The sequence below is a fragment of the Schistocerca americana genome, chromosome 3, assembly GCF_021461395.2.
Source record: "Schistocerca americana isolate TAMUIC-IGC-003095 chromosome 3, iqSchAmer2.1, whole genome shotgun sequence".
NCBI classification, from domain to species: domain Eukaryota; kingdom Metazoa; phylum Arthropoda; class Insecta; order Orthoptera; family Acrididae; genus Schistocerca; species Schistocerca americana.
The window spans coordinates 701,469,952-701,487,136 of record NC_060121.1 but is presented as its reverse complement, the minus strand read 5'-3'; positions in this window follow the sequence as shown (position 1 = coordinate 701,487,136).

Sequence of the window (17,185 nt, the reverse complement as noted above, 5' to 3'; positions counted from 1 at the left end):
TAATCCACATAGATATCTTGGGCTAACACTCAATTAAAAACTAACCAGGAACTGTTACCTACTCACTATCCAAAAGAAAGCCCACAATAGACTGAAAAAAAACACTGCTGAACATGGGAATTAAATCCCATGACTATCCTCATCCTTCCCATCCTTACCCACGCAAGTGTAGCATGGACTTCTTTTCTTCCCATGTTCCGTAACTTACTGCAAATCCTGAAAAAATATGCACTCCACCTCACTTTCAGTATTTAACTACACTCTCCCACTCACACCCTATTTCTGCTCATAATGTTTCTATACCTCCTCACACACATAGAATAGGCACATCTCTCTTTCTGGGGAATGCAAATAGCTGCTTTACATACAAAAAGATTGTCCACAACACTCACGCTCCTTCCTGGAGATCCTTGCCAACTTCTACGCAGTGACCCTTTACACAGGCTACTATTCTGCACCATGAAAATGTCCCATATCCTATTTCTCCCTCAATTAAAAAAAAAAAAGAAATCTGGCAGTTACATGTTCTTCTAAGATTCATCAGCCTCATCTTGGTGCTCAGCAAGCTGTTTGAATCTGACTTCTCCCAAAACATACATATACACCTAAACCAACACCTACACTACCTGTCAAACAGTGTATTTTTTAACTCTCCCTCCTTGGCATTTGGAATGCATTTGGTGCCGGCCATGGTGGCCAAGCATTTAAAGGCGCTACAGTCTGGAACCGTGCGGCAGGTTTGAATCCTGCCTCGGGCATGGATGTGTGTGATGTCCTTAGGTTAGTTAGGTTTAAGTAGTTCTAAGTTCTTGGGGACTGATGACCATAGCTGTTGTCCCATAGTGCTCAGAGCCATTTTTGAATGCATTTGGTCAGCTATGGCAGTCCAGTCTCCTTTTCATACACCAGATGTTTGGACTTACAGTTAAGTATATCCACCTTATTGCATCGCAGCCATCAAACACACTATTATATATGACCATAAACAGTGCTAATTCCCCTTACCTGCTATTTATAAGTAAATAAAAAAAATATTTTTGAAATTTTACTACGTGGTGGGAGATTATGATTACTTTTATTTAGCCATAACAATGAAATACTTCATGAAGCTGGAATGTGAACGTTCTATATCTTTCGTTAGTAAATTGTTATCAAGAAAATTTTCTTTTGTATGAAGTGTTAATTAGATAAAACATTGTAATATTTCATAATTTATGTTAATAAATGTCTTTAATAAAAAAAAGTTCTCTGTGATTTCAGCTTGTGGGATTTGAATAAAATCGCTGAAAATATTTGACCATGTCATCTATCAGAAAAATAATCAAATTTATTTAACGGGACGACGAAAATCGCAAATTGCTTTTTCAGATATGCGGTTTGGCTACATGTTGGTGAAGATGACTCAAAACTCTCCACTAAACCTCTTTTTTAAAGTACGTCACTTGTCTCACAATATTTTTGAAATTATTTAAGACTTTGAATAATACTTTGCTTTCAAATTATAATTTCAACATGTACTTACTCAGTAATTAATAGCAATCAAACTCAGAATCAAAACAATAAAGGAATGCGATGAGAATGCGAATGAACAGCATTCTTCTATAGCACGTCATTGTATTTCGCTCTGTAAATTCAAACGCGTTTGTTTTACACTAATGGCATTAAAATTGCTACACCAAGAAGAAATGCAAATGATAAACGGGTATCCATTGGACAAATATATTATACTAGAACTGACATGTGATTACATTTTCACCCAATTTGGGTAAACTAATATGGTAAGGGCACCTACTAAATATACAAGCTCACAGTAACCGAACATTACTAAAACCACTAACCAGCCAAATACGAAGATTGCATAGCCATACTCCACACTGGTCTGCCGAACACTGTTGGCAAGCAGGGTGCACTCAGCCCTTGTGAGGCAAACTGAGGAGCTATCTGATTGAGAAGTAAGCAGCGCCGGTCTCGTAAACTGACATATGGCCGGGAGAGCGGTGTGCTGACCACATGCCCCTCCACCACCGCATCCGGTAACGCATGTGAGCCGAGAATGACATGGCGACCGGTCGGTCCATTGGGCCTTCGTGGCCTGTTCGGGCAGAGTTTTTTACTATGCTCCACATCTACAAAACCTTAACGAAATCTATCCCTTCTTATGCCAATGTCACTTGGATTTATGATCCACCAAAATTTTACCACACCCTTCAAATCTGCGAATGCCATGCATTTCACCTCAACTTGCGCGTCTGTCTTCCGTATCCTAATAAGATCCTGTTTGATATTATTAATTCAGTCCCTCTCCCTCTTCCCCACATTATGCTATCCAAAATTTTCATCCATAGGAGATAAAGAATAAGAAGAATGAAAAGATGATTTTGTTGGATAGAAGGTATCATGCACTGACTAACACTTGTTAAGGACATATTGGAATACATTAACATATTTTTTAATGTAGTAATAGTTAAAAGGGTCTGTTATGAAACACTCAAAACAAGCCTTGTAGAAAGATTCGTATGTTGATGCTCATGGCAAAGAGCAAGTACTATGATGCAAACAATTACAAATGGGTAGGTAGAAAGTCAAAACAACGTATGCACCAGGAACTGTGACGGTACTGGATGACAATTTGGGTACTACAGTAAGGATGTGGTCGCCATAAAGATCGGAAGGAAAGATGAAGGCATATATAAGAGAGATAAATGTAGTGTATTTCACAGTGAGACGGGGAAAGAAACAGAAACTAGGATCAGATGTAGCAGTCAACAATAAAATAGTGTACACTATAGCCAAATATGAAGCAATCAGTGAAAGATTCTGCTACTTGAGAATCAAGGGAAGGTTTAAGAACATTTTCATTGTCACTTTGCATGCTCCTTCGGAAGAAATATATGAGGAGAAGGACTGCTATTACGAAATGATTGAACAAGTGTGCTATGGGATGCCAAAATACGATGTGAAGATGGTGGTAGGAGACGCAAATGCAAAATGTGGTACTGAATCTGCAAATAGATCTGTGAGTGGACAGTACACGCTGCAAAAGATTCTAATAATAGTAGGATAAGGCTCATAATGTTTGCAACTCCAAAACACACGAAGATCGTGAGCATAATGTCCCCACATAAGAAGACACACACAGGAGCATAGGATACTTCAGGAAGGAGGTATATCAACCACAATGGCAACATATTGTAGTACTCAAGACGTATAAATTTAATCAAGGATTCAAAGCAGTACGAGGAGCAGAAGTAGGAAGTGATAATAATTTGGTGCTCATTAAAGTAAAGAATGTCATGATAAAAGGTGAAAATAGCCAGCACACTAAAAGGCAAAAAAGATATGAGTCTACTGGGAAGCGAGAAAAGAAGTACTGTATACCAGCTGAAGCTATAGACTCGATTTCAAATTGTGGAAGAATTGGAAGGCATAGAAGAAAGAAAGGAGGCTCAGGACGAAGAAAGCTGGAAATCGTTTAGATCCATTGTGATTGAGACTGCAAAGGAACAAAGATGCAAGAAAGGGAAAGGAGGGACATAATGTGGTCAATGAGGAGTGCAAAGAGGTGAAGAGGAAGGAGAACAAGCAGAGGATGCTAGATAACGACACCCCTCAGTCTACAGGGGAATACACAAGGGCTGAAGATTGAAACAAGAATAACTTTAAAAAATCTGTAGTTATACAAGAAATCTCGAGCGATGTACAAACCAGAAATTGCAGCAAAGGAAAAAAAAAAAAAAAACGAAGGTGAGCTGGTGGGCGGTCAAGAAGAGGACATGAACTTATGGAAGGACTATTCTGTAGAATTGTTGAATGTCCCTGTATGAAAATAAGTGACTGAGGAAATTAATAGCTACGACGGGCTACAACAAAAAGTGGAAGACCCTACAATATGAGAAATGTATGAAGTTCTAAAGCAAATGGAGAACAGTCACTGTGTAGAGCGAATCTGCCGTTTTGGAGAAATGAGAAGGTGCCAAACAGTGACATATTGTGGGTATCTACCACCCGCCCGAGACCTCAATTTTCCCCCTCCCCATCCTGTTTTCTCACTAAGCAAAAATTGGTAGCCACCTTTGTCATTGTGCACCAATAATAGATTAATGCTTATCAAAAGAAGATAAGAACGTTACAATTTATTTTCCCTACATATTTTTTCCGTGTCTTCTATGCTTTTCGTTTTGCTGAACAAATCGTTTCGGAAGATTATTTATACGACATATTTGTGTGAATTTTCCATAAAAGCAAAGATAAATATATATTTAAGACAGTTTCAACACAGAAAATACATACATACGCTGATGCATTGAGAGTAATGTGTAACGTCTGAATCTTTACGGAATGGGCTTTCATAGCAATAAATTACGCTTTTGTCATGTGAGATTGGGGAGTACATTTATGTATATTAAGTCTATAATAATCTCTTCAAATGGCTCTAAGCTCTATGGGACTTAACATCTGACCGAGCGAGGTGGCGCAGTGGTTAGCATACTGGACTCGCATTCGGGAGGACGACGGTTCAATCCCGCGTCCGGCCATCCTGATTTAGGTTTTCCGTGATTTCCCTAAATCACTCCAGGCAAATGCCGGGATGGTTCCTTTGAAAGGGCACGGCCGACTTCCTTCCCCGTCCTTCCCTAATCCGATGAGACCGATGACCTCGCTGTTTGGTCTCTTCCCCTCCCCCCCCCCCCCCAAACAATCCAATCCAATCTAACTTAACATCTGAGGTCATCAGTCCCCTAGACTTAGAACTACTTAAACCTAACTAACATAAGCACATCACACACATCCATGCCCGAGGCAGGATTCGAACCTGCGACCGTAGCAGCAGTGCGATTCCAGACTGAATGGACTAGAACCGCTCGGCCACAACAGCCGGCTAATAATCTCTTGTCGATAGGACCTCAGTAGGTATTTCCATTGCCCATTACACGAGGTCCATCTGTGAATGGACAGGCATGATCCAGTTCGTCGGTTTACCACTGTCTGACGCGCTGAATTCATTTAAACAGGCTTAGTTGCGTTCTATTACGCAAACTGAATATCGAGGGGGGGGGGGGGGGGGGGGGAGAGGGAGGAGAGAGAAAGGAAAGGGACCATTGATATCAGCTGCATCGGGAGATTGTGCAGAATCAGCGGCGACAAGTGATACAGTGTGCCGGATCAGGATTCGAACCCGTGATCTCTTGCTTAGTAGGTATTTTCGTTAACCACTGCGCCACCCAGACACAGTGATTATCGCAATTATGCAGACAATCTCAGCACGCCTTCCAGCTGACCCACACTCCCATGGGTTGCCACTTATTTGCAGTCTTAGTCCGTGTCGTCTACGCTTGCTACTTTGAAATTCCTGGAGGAGGTCGGACATAATTGTGCAGCTGCACTGAAAATGATGGATTCATTGCCCATCGAGGCAAATCAGTTATATGAATGCGTGGTATCTGTTCATTCGGAGGGGACTGATGATCTCAGATGTTAAGTCCCATAGTGCTCAGAGCCATTATTTTGCTCTTTCGGACATGGTCAAAAGAACACACACCCCAAGCGGAACCTGCAGCTGTGATACAAATTATGAAAATTGAAAATGGAAAGGTGAGGAAGGAAAAGAAAGGGAAGGGACCACTGATGCCGGCTACATCAGGGCTTTCTGCGGAACCAGCAGTTACGAGTGAAAATATGTGGAGTACGGGGACCTCCTGCTTACTAGGCAATAACATCAACCACAGCGCCACCCGGACACAGCAATCATCACAAGTGTTCAAATAACCTCCCCACATCTCCCAGCCGATCCACACTCCCACCCGATACCGCTGACATCAATGGTCCCTTCCCTTCCCTTTCCTTTCCAGTCTGCCGCCTCCACCTTCAGTATATATATGTTATCACAGCTGCAGATTCCGCGTGGTGGCTGTTCCTTCAGACATGTCCGAAAGAGCAGACAAAAATGGCTCAAATGGCTCTGAGCACTATGGGACCTAACTGCTGTGGTCATCAGTCCCCTAGAACTTAGAACTACTTAAACCTAACTAACCTAAGGACATCACAAACACCCATGCCCGAGGCAGGATTCGAACCTGCGACCGCAGCGGTTTCCCGGTTCCAGACTATAGGGCCTAGAACCGCTCGGCCACTCCGGCCTGCAAAGAGAAGACACCACACATTCATAAAATTAGCTGTGTTCAGGAGAATCACACTACTCACAAGGTCTTATTTTGTCTTAGAAACTTTTCGTAACATTAGAATGAAAATAATAACGAATAGTAGCAAGTAGTTATCCAGGAAGCGATAGCAAGTACGGAAGTGCTGCTTAACGGTTGTTTACCGACTGATCATAGTGTCGTGGATGTCACTTTCCTCAAACACACTTCCTAATGTTACTTACCCAGCACTACGTGTTTAGCGTGTTATCTACTGAGTCCAGTCGTTATATCGCAGTAAAAGCCATCCAATACCTATGACTATTTTAAAATTTCATGTTCTGCTTTAAAGCGCCAGAGATTTTTATGTACAATCTAAATCAATTTTTTAGCTACTACATTTCATCTACTTGAAGCAACAGTTTTGGTTTCTAGAGAAGGAAGACTTATTCCATTACGCCTGATATTGTTATAATGAAGTTATGTTTTTATAGACTGTTCTGTTATGATGTAGTTTACGACAAGCGTTTTTAAATAAGTGTCTTTGCATCATTTAATATGTAAAATATTTCGTGCACCAGATTGCACTGTTAAAGGTATGCTTACAATTGTTAGTCACATACTAGTTTCGTAAAATTTTAGATGGATGGTACTGGCCACGATTATTCGCGCCCAGTACCGCGCAGTTTTTGTCAGTTCATATTATGCAAGGCACTCAGCATGCTTTTTGCGCAATGCTTGCGCAGTATACACGTAGTGCCCTCTATTCAGAAGTTACCTTAACTTATCAGCCTAGTACGTTAGTCAGTTGATAAGTTTTATCCGTGTAGTTCACGCTGTTTTTATTTGATGGCTACGACTTGTTATTTTATTGTTTCTGATATGAACTTTTACTTGACAAGAGCCAAACGTCTTTATTGGGGTTGGGTTGTTTGGAGGAAGGGACCAAACAGCGTGGTCATCGGTCTCATCGGATTAGGGAAGAAAGTCGGCCGTGCCCTTTCAAAGGAACCATCCCGGCGTTTGCCTGGAGCGATTTAGGGAAATCACGGAAAACCTAAATCAGGATGGCCGGACGCGGGATTGAATCGTCGTCCTACCGAATGCGAGTCCAGTGTGCTAACCACTGCGCCACCTCGCTCGGTAAACGTCTTTATTCTGTTGTACCTTTTCAACATTGCACGTAAGAATCGTGTGCGTACTCTTGCATTCTAGTAGTTTATCCTGCTTTTGCGATTTATGTTTTACTTGAACTTTCTGTAACCAATGTGTAATTTCTAGATTTTTCAGTCTCTTTCTAAAGAAGATAATTTCCATAGTTATCGAAACCTTGGCCAAGGGTTCTAACAAGCTTATGTTATGCAGCTTGTTAGCTGATTCTTTCACCCTTTCCAAAACGATTCCTTTACAATTGATGCTGACAGCCATGTTCAAAATTTTAAAAGGGAATGAAATTTCTTAAACTTGTTTCGGAACGCTTTTTATAGAGAATTGTAGGCTATCTTACAGAATACATTAGCGAGAAGTCTCGACGTTCACGGAAACACTAACTTACCTTACACTGGCTGTAAATGCAGGCAAAATTTGATATCATAAGAAATCTCTTACTTTATCGCTATTTCTAATGGATCTCAAATAAAACAACTTCTTTATATTAAAATTTTATTGTGCCTGTTTTTTGCAACACCAACTGTTTAATACACTCTTTAGTGTCAATTTGTACATCTTGTTCGACTGCCAAAATAGCTACATTTGTTAATCTTAGTGAACACTGCAGATCTTAAATAACTTCCAATCGATTTCAATTTAGAGTCGCTTCTCTCACAACTGCGAGGAATATTCTCAACATTATAACCATATTAGATAAATCTTCATGTTTAGCCTCTCGAATAAACCTTAATAAACCCAATAACTTCCTTACAATCTGTTGCAACTACGAAATCCCGTAGATGCACAAACTCAAGCTTAAACTCTTCTCTGACAGTATCCTAAGGAGCTTGGTCGGGGTTGCATTTGTAATTATCGACACCTAGCATTATTGCAGACCATAGGAAGACACGTTTTTCGACCAAATTCTGTAGTTGGTGGAACATTTCTCAAATTGCAGCAGTTACTCATCTAATGCAGAGAACATTTTTCGTTTAAAACGTCCTCATGCTAAAAGTCGGCATCTCTTCTTCCATCGCCAGAAATGTGCCTCCTCCTCGTTTGTCTTTGAACCTTAATAGATACGTCAAGCTCTTCGCACAAGCTCCTAGCTTAACTTAAAACATCGCCTACGAATTCCTTTCGTTCCGCTTGCAATACCGCCTGTAAGGCGCTTATTTTCTGAGGTCACTGATGTACAATAAGTCCCTCTGTTTGCAAATAATTTTGGGCATCATTCATTTCATGTAGCACCGGTTGCCAGCAATCCAAGAAACTTGTAACGGAAATGGCTGGATCGTGACTGAGAAATTCCTGAGTCCGGTTGGGGAGTTTCAGTTTTCGTCTGGTCTCTACTGTTGTCAGAATTCTTTTTTAATCATTTCGTGTAATACACTCCTGGAAATTGAAATAAGAACACCGTGAATTCATTGTCCCAGGAAGGGGAAACTTTATTGACACATTCCTGGGGTCAGATACATCACATGATCACACTGACAGAACCACAGGTACATAGACACAGGCAACAGAGCATGCACAATGTCGGCACTAGTACAGTGTATTTCCACCTTTCGCAGCAATGCAGGCTGCTATTCTCCCATGGAGACGATCGTAGAGATGCTGGATGTAGTCCTGTGGAACGGCTTGCCATGCCATTTCCACCTGGCGCCTCAGTTGGACCAGCGTTCGTGCTAGACGTGCAGACCGCGTGAGACGACGCTTCATCCAGTCCCAAACATGCTCAATGGGGGACAGATCCGGAGATCTTGCTGGCCAGGGTAGTTGACTTACACCTTCTAGAGCACGTTGGGTGGCACGGGATACATGCGGACGTGCATTGTCCTGTTGGAACAGCAAGTTCCCTTGCCGGTCTAGGAATGGTAGAACGATGGGTTCGATGACGGTTTGGATGTACCGTGCACTATTCAGTGTCCCCTCGACGATCACCAGTGGTGTACGGCCAGTGTAGGAGATCACTCCCCACACCATGATGCCGGGTGTTGGCCCTGTGTGCCTCGGTCGTATGCAGTCCTGATTGTGGCGCTCACCTGCACGGCGCCAAACACGCATACGACCATCATTGGCACCAAGGCAGAAGCGACTCTCATCGCTGAAGACGACACGTCTCCATTCGTCCCTCCATTCACGCCTGTCGCGACACCACTGGAGGCGGGCTGCACGATGTTGGGGCCTGAGCGGAAGACGGCCTAACGGTGTGCGGGACCGTAGCCCAGCATCATGGAGACGGTTGCGAATGGTCCTCGCCGATACCCCAGGAGCAACAGTGTCCCTAATTTGCTGGGAAGTGGCGGTGCGGTCCCCTACGGCACTGCGTAGGATCCTACGGTCTTGGCGTGCATCCGTGCGTCGCTGCGGTCCGGTCCCAGGTCGACGGGCACGTGCACCTTCCGCCGACCACTGGCGACAACATCGATGTACTGTGGAGACCTCACGCCCCACGTGTTGAGCAATTCGGCGGTACGTCCACCCGGCCTCCCGCATGCCCACTATACGCCCTCGCTCAAAGTCCGTCAACTGCACATACGGTTCACGTCCACGCTGTCGCGGCATGCTACCAGTGTTAAAGACTGCGATGGAGCTCCGTATGCCACGGCAAACTGGCTGACACTGACGGCGGCGGTGCACAAATGCTGCGCAGCTAGCGCCATTCGACGGCCAACACCGCGGTTCCTGGTGTGTCCGCTGTGCCGTGCGTGTGATCATTGCTTGTACAGCCCTCTCGCAGTGTCCGGAGCAAGTATGGTGGGTCTGACACACCGGTGTCAATGTGTTCTTTTTTCCATTTCCAGGAGTGTATTTACTGCATCGCCCCCTGCGCTCCAACATGTGTCGAAAATCATCTTCAAACTCTTGCCTGTAGCAGCAATCGGAACATCCCATCGGTGTGTGGACACAGAAAAGAAGGCATAACAACGTTCCAGAGTGCCGAAGTACACTACTGGCCATTAAAATTGCTACACCAAGAAGAAATGCAGATGATAAACGGGTATTCATTGGACAAATATATTACACTAGAACTGACATGTGATTACATTTTCACGCAGTTTGGAAGCATATATCCTGAGAAATCAGTACCCAGAACAACCACCTCTCGCCATAATAACGGCCTTGATACGCCTTGAGTCAAACCGAGCTTGGATGTCGTGTACAGGTACAGCTGCCCATGCAGCTTCAACAAGATACCACAGATCATCAAGAGTAGTGACTGTCCGTATTGTGACGAGCCAGTTGCTCGGCCACCATTGACCAGACGTTTTCAATTGGTGAAAGATCTGGATAATGTGCTGGCCAGGGCAGCAGTCGAATATTTTCTGCATCCAGAAAGGCCCGTACAGGACCTGCAACATGCCGTCTTGGATTATCCTGCTGAAATGTAGGGTTTCGCAGGGCTCGAATAAAGGGTAGAGCCACAGGTCGTAACACATCTGGAATGTAACGTTGTAACCTCCCCCCTCACTTATCGACCTTAATGACAGTGAAAAATTAAACCGCGTGTACCTAATGGAAATTTGGGAAAAGCAATCGTCACCGAAGTTAACCTGTCGGTAAAGAGGGAGGAAAGGGTTACATCTAAATGAAAGGAAAAATGCAAATGAAACTGGTGGAAATTAATTTTGAAAAGGGGTAAAGTTAATGAAGAAAGTAAATGTGCGGCCGTTACGTTAACAATTAACTAGCGGTAATTAGATGTTTGAGATTTTGGGTAAATCACGGTCGCCAGTCCTATGGACAATTACTGTAATAACTGAAAAAGAAAGGTTATTACACATATAATTAGCACTAGAAGCGTGGCAACTGAAGGTTGACACGTGTAGTGTGAAAACTGAAAGTTTGTCAGAAGTAATAAATTTCGCTACACTTAATTTAGCAAAAGAATTAATGAAACCGGAAAATCGAAAGTTAATTTAGTGGCTGAAGTTAATAGTGAGCTTTCTTTCTGAAGCACATCGAAATTCAGTAAAATACAGTTAGTCTTGGACTACCTCAACAATCGTTTCAAAAGCTACTTGAATCTACGCAATTTAGAAATAAGAGATTTAACTTTGATCTTGAATTAAATGATTCTGAACAATTAACAATAGTAAAATGTAGTACGTACCAAGCTGAGCTGCAGTCACAGGTAAGCTAAAATACGGTAACAAAGCTCGCACTCTTAATTCGTGCTTGTGTAATCTGAATATTGTAGCCAGCTCTGAGACTTTAACTGAACTTTGAAATTAAAGCAGTGAAATGGAATTATGCTGGCGTTTGAATTTCAACGACACTCGGGCTCATTTCGGAAAAGGAAGGGACCCTGCTTGGCAATGAAATTGGGACAATGAGCAACAAAGGTTCATGCTAAGTTGCTGTAATTTTGCGAGACAAATGGAACAATTTGAAAAGCTGAGGTCTGCCATACAGTTCTGAAACTTTACGTGCTTTTAGTCTTCCTTGTTGGTTGATTGAAGGTTTGAAGCCGTCGATCGAGGAGGTGGCGACAGTCACTCATTGTCGGCCGTCGCTGTTGCAGAAGCTGGATGTTGGCGCGCCTTCTTCTCGACACGGTCACCAGGCGAAACGGGCTCTTGATGTGCGCCAGCTAATGCTTCCCGTCCGCGACACCATGTCAGAAACTACCATCGCGAGTCGAGCGCAATTACATGCTGCCAAACCCCGAAAGCGCGGCAACTCGCGGGAGCGTCACACAACACCTGCTCCACTCGCTACTCCCGCCAGACTCCGACTGCTCTGCCCGCGCTCCACGCGGCAGAGTTAACACTACCAAAGATCCTACACACTTTGATTCTTCACACGACCTATCGACGTAATCGTTCGATAGCAGTTTTCCCTAGGCAAGACCCAGCGTAAAAATACAAATAATATTTACGAAACAAACCAATTATACATCGACATAAGTGCATAAATATATATATATATATCCAAACAGTAAAGCAATTACAATATATAAAGAGACACAAATGTCATATCTTGCGGTAACAAAACAAGGAAAAAAATAATAGTACAATAGATGGAAATAGGAGGATATGCATTTCCGGCGTTACACGTGCCCCACATTGTCTGAGGATGTTCGTGTAACGTAAACAGACTCAGAAAATGTCCCAAAAAAGAAACAGCGGAAATGCATATGCTCAAAACATCAACAAAATTTAGCATTCGTCTAATTAAGCATAAATCAATTTTTAGACCATAATAATTGAGTGGAGACACTCCTAATCTTATTCCACTCTGTCATGTTGCACAAAATAAAACAGGTTGACAACATATTAAAATTCATAGAAAACATAGAAAATGGTTTAGCTATTCTAAAATTGTCAAAATTCCCAACAGTATAAGAAATGGAATACTATTTACAAAATTAATCAGAGTACATGGTCATAAAAACAGGTAGATCAAAATACGCAAATTAATAATTAATTACATAGAATACACATATTTATGTAACCTTTTCATAATTAATATTCTCGTCATGTCCAATTAACGCTAAACAAGAAAATAATATACAGCAGATAAAATAAAACATAAATATTGACAGCAGAATCCTTTCACATCAGCTGTCCGGGAAGAAAAGCAACTCCACATTCCGTACTCGCGAGTACAAAGGATGCCGACAGCGGCACAAGAGCCAACAGCGGCACAAGAGCCGACAGCGGCTCGCCTCGCCAGTATTGTTGCGCCCGCGTGTGCGGCACGCTTGATCTCACTCGCCCTTATGACGGCGTTTCCAGAACGTCCGTTTCACTGAATTCTTTCGGAAAAACTCACTCCCGAGTAATCTCAAGGAGTCCATAAACACTATCACAGTGGATAACTCAACACTGTCCATCATCACACATGTACAAGCCTGAAACTTAAAACAGCGTCTAAGTACATCGGCAATGACTAGTAAAACACATATTCATGAAATCTTACAGCTAGTTACAAAATCATATTTACATTGCTTAATCTACTGTGACTCAGCTGAAAACTTAAACTAGCAGCTTGGATTTTTCAGTTGATTAGATCATGATTAAATTGATTAAAATTAAATTGATTAATCAAAATTAATTACTTATTAATTACAACTTCTTTAATGACCTTGGTCAGTCAAAAGCATGGCAATCTAGCAAACCTTAAATCTTACACTCTATATTTACATATTGTACAAATTACCCATTGTGTGGTATTAATCGATCCTAGGTTGGTACAATTTCAAGTCTACAATATTCCGTAAGCATTTGTGTGAGGTATACCAATGACTTTATATGGTCCATTATAAACAAACTTAAATTTAGAGATTTCATGGTCTATCTCGCTCGATTTCTCATGAGCTTTTACAAGTACTAAGTCTCCGATTGCAAACTTAGCAAAACGCGCTTTAGCGTCAATACGACGTATGCCAGCATCGACTTTTAGCTTCATTACTTCTCGCAAACGATCTTTTTTCACACCAATACTAATGTCAATCCGTGGAGGGAATTTGATTATCTCTTCCACTAAACTTTTACACTTTTGTCAATGCCGAAATTCCTCACATTACAGTAGTTCAAATTCATACCTACGTCAATACCATTCGGCCAGCTAACAATGTGTATAGGCTGGTATTGCCTATGCACACCGTCTCCTGCCTCGTCAAAACTAACTACTATTGTTTTATCTTGGGACGTACATGTCAAAGTTTTGCTTTCGCAGTTAATCACTGCACGGTACTTTAATAGCCAATCTAACCCGATAATTACTTCCGTAGTTAAGTCTGGCACGACGACAAACTCTTGTTCAAATCGTGCCCCACATATCTCGAAGTTGACAAAAATCTGTTTTGTGACCGGTTTACTGGCCTTCCCAGTAGCACCGATAATTTTCACTCCTGTTACTGGCATAACTACGATGCCAGGTCTGTCTTTCAGTAACTCAAATATTTTCCCAGATACAGCACTCAATTCTGCACCGGTGTCAATCAACACGTTTAGTTGTAGGTCGTGCATATTAACAGACACCACTATCTGTCTACACTTGTCCTCGACTGTTTCTTTATTTTCCCACAGTAAATCCTCGTCTATATCCAGGTCATTCCAGAAAAAACCATCCGGCTTTGATCCTAAATCCGGTTTATCTGGCGGCTTTTTCAGTCTCTGTTCACATACAGTTTTAATTTCAACACGTTTGTCCTGAGGCTTAGTCTCTAGCTTCGCCTCCAATACCGAAACCTTTTCCTGTAACTCGTCAACTAGTGAGTGTTGCTTTGCTATCAATTCACTAATTGTCACCTTCGTTGATTCCACTTTGGTCAGATTGATCTCATCTGCCAATCTACCTGGAGGAATGTGCCCAGTAGCATCTGAAATTACTTCCTCTGGATCTGCGCAACCCACACTGCTATCGTCTGACTGTATAATGTCAGCTCTAACCTCATACACACTGTAATCTATGTGCTTTTCTACCAATCGTGTCCGGCTATCACTAAAATTTTCGTAATCTTTCTCCTTAATGCTCTCGCAATGTTTAAACTGGAGGTTTGCGTCGGATGGGTCGGCTACTTCTACCACTATAACTTTCGGTAAAGTCTGCCGGTTAGGGCCAGAACTTTCCGTTACTACTTCAACATCTAACTCCTGCGGGACGAAACACGACGAATCTTGCTCGTGCTCCCCATTAACATTAACTATTTCTGGTAAAGTCTGCCGGTTAGGGCCAGAACTTTCCATCACTTCACAAATACTATCTTCCTGTGGGACGAGACGCGGCAAATCCTGCCCGCGCTCCCTATAAACACTCCTCCCGTACAGGCCCCTATAATCTCTTAGTTCGTCGTATAAGCGACCGAACTGCCTTAACCAGACCTCATCCCTCTCTGCATCCCCTCGCTCGATGACGGACGTTTTATCCGACATCTGATCTTCTCTCAACAATTGCGAATCATTCTTAAACTCAATCTCCAGTTCCGCTGTGGGTATTACAGCTGCCACTTTATAATCGATTTCCGGAACACTACTTAAATTGTTCTCACTGACAGTGAATGTATTTTCTACTGCCGTGTATACAGCTGATCTACTACTTGTGGGCGCACTCCTTTCTCCTAACACTGGCACACTCTCCCGCCGTTGATTATTCCATACGGAATTTTCATAACGACGACACCTGGGTTTTCTCCTGTTATTGGGCCGCCAAAATTTCTCCACGCCCGGTCGGCCCCTCACCGGCGCGGCTAATGGTTTCCCTGTCTCGTCCCAGCAGATACGCTCCCCGGATACTGCTGAGGCGGCTGGTCACACCCTCTGGCGTTATTACTATTCTGCGCAGCCCGTATCACGCTAGTATGATACTGGTTTCCATCATTCTGGTTATTATTTGCATTGTACCGATTGTTATTACGGTCCGAACCATTATCGTCATTGCTGCGGTATGCATTATTCCCATGGTTATCGTTGTTATGGTTGGGGTGGTACCCGTTGTTGTTACCACGGCCTCTACCACTGTCGCGATTATTGCGCCAATTGTCCTCGTCCTCAACTCTTTCCAGGAAATCATTGATTGTCCTGTAATTGCTTCCTACGTAGCGTTTTGTATCATCTGGAAGCTTCTTGTAGAGTTCCCAGACTATTTCGGATTCCGTGCGGCGATCACGCAAATATTCCAACTTGCGGATCCAGCCCTCACAAAACTCCCTCATCGAACCGCGCAAATTCGCATCGAAAGGCCTCGATACGACAAATTCGCGCCAGACACTTTGCTGTTTTTGCTCTGACCAGTATTCAGCCAGAAACAAATTTTTAAACTCGTCAAAAGTCAGGTTCGTAATGTCGAGGTTTAAGCCCCAACGCTTGGCATCACCAGCCAGCACATCAATAACCGCATTAATTTTTCTCTCATTAGTCCATGATCTGGGTAAAACTCTTTCACAATTTTTAATGAAATCCGTCGGGTGTATACCGCCTTTTTTCAAGGGGTCGAACCGCTCCTCTTTCGTCAACAACTCCGAACTATGTGCACAGATTGGCACATAGCTCTGTTTTTCGTCAAGTTTCCTTTCTAACTCCGACACCCTCGTAATCACTTGGCAAGTGGTTGTCGCAAGCGTTTCCACTTCCCTCTTTTTCTCTTCGCAGGTGTTAGCCTGCTTCGTCACTTTGGTATCTACTTCGGATACTAAAGCCTTTAAAGTTTCCACCTTCTGTTGATCCTCTTTTCTCACTAATTGAATTTGTTCCGTCACCTTATTCTCGATGATCGGAGCAACTGCGTCTCCTACACTTTTCTCGATTCTGCTAATTTCGGAATCAGAACGAGTATTTATGCTCGCAATTTCCGCCTGAACGCCAATCATTTCCTGTTTAAGGTTGCCGATTTCGGTATTAATCACGACAATATCGTCTTTGATTTTATCAACTTTTGTGTTAACAACTTCAACATTGTTGTTAACAACATTAATAGCTTTGTTCTGATTGTCTAGCATTCGTTCAATTTTTTCAGACTGAGCTACTTGCTTGGCAGCCTGAGCTGCTTGCTCGGCAGCCTGAGCTTCTTGCTTGGCAGCCTGATCTTTAATTTCTGCCGATTGACTCTTGATTTCGTTAATCAAAACATTCAATAAATCAGTTAAATTCCCGGAAACCACCGGTTTTACTTCCGTAGCGGCTTCCTCTTTCATTGTCCCCCCGTATTCGTCATCAAGGGATTCAGATTTGATTTTCACTTCCGATTCCGAAACATTTTCTAACGTCTGGAATTCCATTTCTGCTCTTTGTTGCGTTTCGGCGGTCGCATCTTTCATGCTAGCCGCCTGCCCCGGAACAATGGGTACCGCTGTGCGCGTTTCCCACTGTTCGACCGATTGTTCCGTATCCAAGTCTACCAAATTTTGGTAATTGTTGCCTTCACTCATTTTAATAATTTTCAATATAAAT